This window comes from Bactrocera oleae, chromosome 2 (genome assembly GCF_042242935.1).
Source record: "Bactrocera oleae isolate idBacOlea1 chromosome 2, idBacOlea1, whole genome shotgun sequence".
NCBI classification, from domain to species: domain Eukaryota; kingdom Metazoa; phylum Arthropoda; class Insecta; order Diptera; family Tephritidae; genus Bactrocera; species Bactrocera oleae.
The window spans coordinates 77,447,499-77,456,852 of NC_091536.1; positions in this window are offsets into that span (position 1 = coordinate 77,447,499).

The window sequence follows — 9,354 nt, forward strand, 5'->3', positions numbered from 1 at the left end:
GATCGGCCAGTTGGTATGTGTAGTGTAGCTATGTGCTATTGTAATGCGACCCAAATAATTTATTCGGAGATTACCACATTGCCTTAGATAAAAACCCGTGCAAAATTTCGTGAAGATATCTCGTCAAATGTAAAAGCTGTCTATACAAGCTCTTGATTGTTCAGGGTATAATAATATATATTATTAAAATAATATGTTATAGCAATTCGCTTAAATTTTTTTTTAATTTTTATAACTTTTTTTCACATGTCTTAAAAATAGTGTACCTACTAAAAAATATGTTTTTCCAAATACATTAAGAAAAAGAAAATTTTTTGTTTCAACTTGCATTTGTACCACCCATTTTACGAATGTAAATAATGGTACTGGTCTAGCCTCAGTGCACATATCGTATGAGCAACATTGAACTTGATCGTTCAAAAGGTGTTGTGCGTTTTTTTTATGCTCAATTTACTGCCTCACTTGCCTGTTATTACTATTGCAATTGTTGTTGTTATTGTTGTTACTGTTATTGCATTATATATTAGTTTGCCGTACATGGCGGCAATTACACATACACACAAATTAAATGACTTTGAGTTTTCGTTTAGACAATGTCGTTTCTACGGACGTCAAATGATCGTATAACGTCAATTGATTACTCGTTTGTCGGCAACTACAACAGCTCCAACAATGTTCAATAGAACAGTACATAATTTGTTTATTTTTCTTATCAACTCTGCTAGTAAATCAACGTACATTTATATACCTATACACATATACATATGTATATATATTTTTGTCTTCAATTAAGTCTCAATAAAGTTAGGGGCACGAAACAGGTTGTAAAAGAACTCATAATTTATTCGTTGGTTGGCTTGCAGTTCTCGGCTAGCTTTTAATTGCACTGTTTGTTTGTGAAACTTGCGAAACTTGCGAAAAATGTAGGCAAAAATGTTGATATTTCTATATAAATACAAATATATGTATGAAGCTGTGTGTTGCTCAAGCGTGTGTTATCTAACTTTGTAAAACTTGCCAAACTTCGCTTCAATTTGTCATGCTCATGTTGTTGTGCTATGATAATTGAGCTTTCATAGAATCGACCAAGTATTTAGACACCCCCTCTTGAGGAACTCCTTATTTATAATTGTATTACTGCAAAGGAGTATATATGGTATTTTCAGAATATCTCAAGACAATGCATGTTTCACTTATATTATATTTGCGGTTTTTTTCGAATGCTAAATCGAAACACTTTACTTGAAAGCATAAAAACATCATTTCCTGGACATTTCTTTGAAGCATTGATCTTTAGGCTTTAAGCGGAAATCAGAGCATATCTGTCAAAAACAAAAAGACGGCGCATTATAGTAGTGAAAAATCCATGAATTTTCTATCCACAAATCTGGTCGTTACGACGAATTGCGTCACGTAGACTCCTCAAAACGGCCAAGTAGTATTTCTTATTGACTTTGGGGATTCATGGTTTATGGTGAATCACAGTAATCATATAAAACGATGCTTATCACCTTGATTTGGGACCGACGTAAACGTGGTTTCTTCGATTTCGACTCATTTTTGGAGCGCCATTCACTAGACTGTTGGACAGTTTTGACATCATATACATAAACTCATAAACGAGACGTCACCAGTAGTGTTGCTTTTGATGAATGTGGAGTCTTTAGCTGCATTATCAAGCATCGCTTTTGTGACCTCTACTTGAGGTCGTTTTTTCAAAAGTTGCAGATTTTTCGTATTATACCCATAACATTAACCAAAATGTGTTGAGTCGATATATAAGAGATGTAGAGATCATCTGCTATCTCTTTGATGGCAACATAAACAATATTTAAGCACTGTTTGTTTATCATCGTTAACAGCATTGAACGGACGACTCGCTGAAGGCAAGTTATCGATAACTTCGCGGCCTACTCTAAATGCTTTGTGCCACTCAGATACTTATGTTCGTGTTAAGGTAGACATCCCAAATTACTTCTAAAACATTTTCAACGATGCCGTAGCCATGATTACAATGGAAATGTTGAGTCGTACAGAAACAACTGCCAAGCACACACATTGACATATGGACATCAAACTTTATAAAAAAGGTAGGTATACTAATACAGAAAATAAAAATTTTATCGATTCGGTTTGCGCGCGCAATTTAAATGGGCCAGTCCGAATCAAATTTGATCAAATTGGACAATTAGTTAGATATTTATAGGACTAGGATTTTGGAACTCAAATCTGAAAGGTGTCGGTTTTTCAAAATTATTATATTTATGTAAAAAAATAATTTTTTCTTTCTTAGAAGAGATAAACGCAACATCGTCAATCATCTTGAACCAGGTCGTTCTAAGCGGAAAAACAAAAATATTCGAGTATAAATCTTACGAATCAATATTGGATTCCAGCTTGACGATACTCGTACCATCTGACTTCTTTGTTATGTTTTGATCTAGAACAGAAATAAAACAACTAGGAGATTACAAGGCACGCGATCAAATTAGATTCATCATAAGCACAGTTGCTTTTTTCAGATCAAATTTGTCACTTTCACTTTCCAACAATAGAACAGAATAAAGGACTTAACGCACAAATAAGCATATTACATCTGGCCAAAATAAAATGTTTCGAAGTCCTAGAATTTTCTAGGGAAATACATTTATCACTTGTGTTCAAAGTATTTACCGAAGATTTGACAGATAATTAAACAGCTGAACATTTCTAAATGAAAAATCAAAACAATTGAATTTAGTTATTGCTCACGAAAAGATGAATAATTATTAAAATGGATATTAGTTTTGAATTATATAATCAGATGATGAAACTGTTAGAGGCAAAACTGATGTGCTGGACATAAGAAAAAACCTTCGTAATCACTCAAATCCATTGGAACTTCCTAACACCAATTAAACCAAAGTTTTATTGCTAGTCAGCCCCACTGACACAGAGTTGAAAACCGTAATACCAAAACAAGTTGAAGTTTGACAACACTTCAACCGAAATTTTTTTTTTGACGGGTTGAGTGGGAAACCATAATACCGATTTTCAAAGCTTCAACTAAAATTCAGTTGGGGTGAAAACCGTAATAGGGGCCTTAGCATATTTTCTCATACTTTTTCATGTATAAAATGGGTAATATAAGACAGCATATACTTGTACATACAAATGATTTTCTAACAAAGAATACTAGCAAAATTTCCAAAAAAATATTTACATACCTCAAACTGTAAAAGGTTATTTATTAGCGTTATATTTACTGATACATACTTAAAGATTTCGAGATTCTATGAAGGGCTAGACAAGGACTGCTGGTAACGAATGTATTTTGAATGTGACTCACAATTCTAGCATGCATAACAAATATATACAAGCGTTTTTTAAGTAATTGGTATAGACTGCGTAATACACAGATCACTGCATAAAATCACTGGAATTCAAGCATTTAAAGTACAAAAAAAAGAGGAAGAAAAAACAACTAAAATTAGGCAATAAGCTTTGCTGTATATTAAAAACGATTCTAAATCGCATTCCCACATGCAACTGGCGATCAGTCAAATCACACAACAGAAGAAGTAGAAAATACAAAGAAAAAAATTCCAAACCAAACCGAAGCAATTCAGCTAAATCGACCAAATCGAACACGAATAAGCAACGCATTGAAAACGCTTTAAATAAATACAAGCATTTTGCACAACTATTTCTTGATTAATACTTATTATATATATTTCTGCTTCTTCGGTTGCTGTTGGTGTTGTTGTGGTGGTTATGGTACCAGCGAAACACCAGTAATTTTTGTAATAGGCATTTAATTTTAGTGCAACTTCGCAAAAGGTTTGCGGCGCACCAAAAATTAAATATAAAATGTTTAAAAAAAAATTTTTTTAAATAAATATAAAATAAAAATGAGATATGAATATGTTAAAAAAAATTATGAAAATGAAATAAAAATAAAAATTTTAAGAAATAAATAAGTGGAAAAAAGCGCAAAAATAATGCGATCTGCCCACAATTTATTGGTATGAAATGATATGTTTTTGATAAAAAGCGAAAAATCTGCATTTAAATGCAATTTATAAAAGGGATGCGCTGCGCATGCGCTGCTGGAATTTAGGGTAGAAAAACATGCTATGGCAACAAAAACAACAAGAGCACATATATAGAAAGAACATTGCGAAATTTATTGGAATTATATGTTATTTGTTGAGAAAAAACGCCAGGCCGCACGAAGCACTGACAATCAGCAGAACGCGCAACGATTAGAAATGTTTTATAAGAATTCTAGCAAAGAACGGAGCGTAATACGCGCATGAAAAAAACGCGCACACACACACACACATTATAAGTAAAGGTTCTAACTGAGTCTGCGTTTGGGTCTGAGTGGTCAGCGCGGGTCTGCACGGCATGTCAGGGAAAAACAGAAAAACATTTCGGGTGCCTGACGTTTAGCTGCCTAATATGGGCTTTATTCTGCAATTCTTACTATGCGATTGGTTTTGTTTTTAATTAAGTGTGTGTGTGCCTACAAATTAATGGTGGGATCAATTCTTCCACTGCATTAAAGCGCTTTGTGGCCGGCACCCTTGACTTGCCACGGCGTGGCTGGGCTTCTAACGCTGCTGCTGTTGCTCTGTACACCATAATTTTGTGAGGGTGCCGCCAAACGTTGCACGTTCGAGCCATCAAATGTTTAGTCTCATTTAAAACAAAAAAAAAAGAAAAAAGTTTTTTTTTTTTTGCTGAAAAGGACACATGACTGCTGGTGGTTTGGACTGACACAGTCCAGTTTGACCAATGCATCGATTGACTGACGGCGCGTTCGTGTGGCGGCTGAATGACGTCTGCCGCTACTGCCACTGCGAGACAAAAAAAAAATAAATACTTGAAATGAGTTTTTTCTAATACATTTGATGCGACCTATTAATTTCAGTTTGATTGGTATTTTTGAATAGATCATTCATTCATTGGCGCGGCGACGCAGTGTCGCTCCGTAATCGTTCCGAGCAGCAATAACGCCAGACACCAGGACAACGTTGCTGGTCAGCCAGCCTCAGCAGTTCAAGGATTTTTACTGTGAAACGCTGTGGCGCGTTGCACCAGGTCAGTGAACCCGACTGAAAGTGAGGCAAATTGCCGGAAATACATATTTATTAAAAATTGCTAACTATAATATTACTTCAGTAATATTCGAATGTAATATTTCTTCCAATTTTTTCAACAGAGCAGTTTGGCGCAGGCGTCAAGGTGTGAGCGTTTCTATAATTACATAGAACTCATATGCTTTTTTATCAGTACGACCTTCATTTTATTGATTTTTGTTGTTTTTTGGCGTGTGCCAACATCAGCTGCTCCTTGGAATTGTATAATCCTTTGTTCGGCTCGGTGCTCTTAGTTCAAAAATCCCTTTTAACTGACATCATTAACCATTGATTTCCATCGATTGTGCGATCGGCAGCGCTCAACGTAACTCAACTCTTTGGTTGACACTTTTACTGTCGAAAATTACGCGAAAGTGATTTACCATGCGCACGGAGGGACAGATGTCAATCGGATCGGAAATCAATGCTGCACAGGCGCGCGTGCGCCACTTGTGAGGGTGTGCCGTCAAGATATATTGTCAAACAGAACGCAGCGTGCGGAGAGCTTGTGTTTTGCGGAGCTGGTTGTCAAAAGGGTTGATTTACAATCGAATTGTAAGAAAATAATAAGTAATCGTTCAGAAAGAATTGTAATTTGATATCTTTCGACATGTGGCATGCGCTGCTTCAGTGCAAGATTTTGCAATCATTCGGCATGTGCGTAGATTTGTAAGCACTCAAGTATGGACGTCCTTACGCAGAAATAGAAATCTGCTTACTACCCGTGGAATCAACATTTTGCTAAAAAAATGCTTGGAATGAGAAATCAAATAACATTCTAGAAACTTAGTACCCAATTTCCTGCTAGAAGCCTAACCCTACTCTTGTAAGTTCACAATAAGCTCATTAGCAACTAAACTAGGAAATACAGACTAGAATCCGTTCATTTACAACAAAAAAAAAATATCAAAGGCTGGGTTGCATCAATGTAAAGCTCCAAATCAACAACGCCAGTTCATTTCAGAAAAATGAAATGCGATACCGGCGAAGGACCATCCCAGCAGTATATTAAAGTTATTACAACAAAAGTTTATAAATCCGTCACTACGAAGCCCTCAGTTCTTTCCTCTCGCACAGAGAACACAGCGAAATGTGAAAACGTACTGAAAAAAGTAAGTCCATTGACGAACATCTGGAGGTACTACTTACACTGCACGCAAGAACACAATTAACCCGGTCTTTAACTTCCTTTTCATAAATAGTACGTTAAGATCAGAAAATGAAGCGCTGGTACTATCTTCTTAAACCCTTTCGTTTTCCGAATCTATTTTTATCCAAAAACCTATAGAATTCCAGACAAAATTTAATATTTCGCTCTTCTTAGCCAACTGCTCTCTTCCCAATGTTTTGTGCTGCCACAGCATTGTAGGCCAGAGTTGCATTACAGCAATTCAGAAACAACAGTAATCTGAAAATAATATTAGGTCAAGTAAAAAGTTCGGTTTTTATCTAAGAGATGCCGTTATTGTCCATAGTACTAGTGTTACGTGTCGCATCATGTCATACTATACGGCGCTGAAAACGTGTTTATTCGCGCTAAAAGTTTGTCTTTGCCAGTTTTTCGATTGATTGACTCAGTACGTTGTGAGCGCTCGTTAAAGATGGACACCAACAAAGAGAAAATTTGCTATATTTTACAATTTTTCTTCGATCAAAAAAAAACATGATGAACCGCATTTCCATCTGCGAATCGCTGCTGAATCGCAACAAAATCGACCCGTTTCTGAAGCGGATTGTGACTGGCGATGAAAAATGGGTTACTTACAACAACATCGAGCGCAAACGGTCGTGGTCAAAGCTCGGGGAAGCGGCCCAGACGGTGGCCAAGACCGGATTGACGGCCAGGAAGGTTTTGCTGTGTGTTTGGTGGGATTGGCAAGGAATCATCTACTACGAGCTGCTCCCCTATGGCCAAACGCTTAATTCGGCCGTCTACTGCCAACAACTGCAACGCTTGAAAGCAGCACTCATCCAGAAGAGGCCATTTTTGATCAACAGAGGCCGAATTGTGTTCCATTAGGACAACGCCAGGCCACACACGTCTGTGGTGACGCGCCAGAAGCTCCGGGAGCTCGGATGGGAGGTCCTAATGCAGACAAATGTACACAAAGTTATCATCTTTTGAAAAATCAATTAAAAAAACCGAACGAACTTTTTACTCTACCATATGTCCGTCTAGCCTGCAGGGTCTATGTAACAAACAATGTTAAGTGTGCGGCGTAACATTGTCCGTATAGAGGTGTTTCACTTGTTTGGACATTTTGAAGTGGCCAGAATGGTTTTCAAGTTACTAGTTATATGTACTATGAGCCGTGAGATACAGATTGATTTCTGATCAATGACTTGTGCGTAATGACGCCATCGATGCAGACGCCTTACCCCCCGTGTCTCACGACCACGACCTACATCCTCCTAATGAGCCCCAGGATTTATCCGAAAGACATCTGAATGTGACATTTGAAAATAAAATTTTTTTATATACTAACATTTTTTAGCTGTTAATATTTTTAAAAGTTAGCCAAATTCTACTAAAATTTCACCGATTTTGTGCTGCTGATTTGACTGCTTAAGAGACTTTTTTTTTTTGAATATCTGACTTGGGTGATTTGAGGAGAATTCAAAATGTACCAGAAAAGTATACATTCATGCCAATAAAATGGAGAGACATGGGATATGGCAATGTATCCTGAACGTGAATATTAGACCAGTCGGGGTGGTTACACGATACTGGTTTAAAGAAGAAGAAAACTTATATTAAAATTTTAAACAATGGGGACTATGAAATTATACAATAATAATTCACAATTTTGTATAAAATCGACAATCAAAATGACAAGACGTATTCCAAAGGGGACAATACCTTGCCTGAAACATTTGGGAATATACTCAGCTCTCATATATGCGATGACAATTGATGTTGGTGCTTTGATACAAATGACATTTCCATCGTTGAGACACTATATGATACATAAGTATGTATATGCGCAGAGTGATTTGTAGTAGGACCACTTCGGTCTCTGCTACAGTGACAGACCGAGGTACAATATATATCCAGGTGTGTAGGGAATACAAATGTACGCAAATAGATGTAGATATGTAAAAGCACAGATTGTATTATATTACAACTTAATTACAGTTAGCAACCATAACTAAATTAAAACGAAAAACAGCAACAAACAATTGAAAAAGCAAAACAAGCAAGAAAATGCAAACATTTGAAAATAAACACACACACACACACACAGCAAGATAAGTGAAGAAAAACAAAGAAAACGGCAAGTACGAAACCGAAACGGAAAATTCAACAAATTATACCACAAATTGCAGTTAATTGAATATTATACGAGCACACAATCGGCTCATGTACACATACACACATAGATCGGTGGGTACGAGTGCACACTATATACTATACTTATTAAATGCCTCTACGTACGTACAACCACGCCACGCCGCTTATAACTCAAGCCAATGTAAATACATAATCAAACCATAAAAATCCACTGCTGGAAAACATTTTTTTTTGTTTTGCAAAAAATCTTCCGCGTTTTCACAACGCATTCAAGTCGATTCCGTGTTTTGAAATTTTCGCGCTCAGCGAGTCTTACAAATGCGAGCGCAGACAAGCCCAGTGGGAAATGGACGCATAATGACAATAGTGGGAAATATATTTCGAACTTTGGAACTTAATCGTCCAAGAGAAGCCTTTTATATTCTAAATATTTTATTAAAAAAAAGCACGATCAAAAGAAAATCTCTTCGTCTCAAAAAACTGAGAACATTTATGTTTTTTACATGCGCACTGGTTACGTTCTCACTATCTTAAGGCCAGCTGCAATATCGAAAGTAAGATGGTATTCATACGTATTTACAATAAGTTTTTATATCGGTCATAGTAGTAAAAAAAAAGTCCACAGTCCGCGTTGTCGAACGGTGTCGAGTAGGTAAGAGCGTACGACTCAAGTCTGTGAGATCAACTTAACCTCGAAGTTCAAAACTCAACATATCTCGCACCCGCCTGGTACGAATTTTATAGCCTTGTATTTTACGTTAACATAGCTAAGGCAAACTATATCTGAATCAACGGAGGATCTTAGATCTCAACTGGCTGGTGCTCAACACCGCTTAACCAACAACAAATCGATCTTTTGCACTTCGATTTCAGTGATCATATTCTCAGCCGCCTTGACAATGTCATCTAACCACTGCGTAGCTGCTATTTGATGCTGAC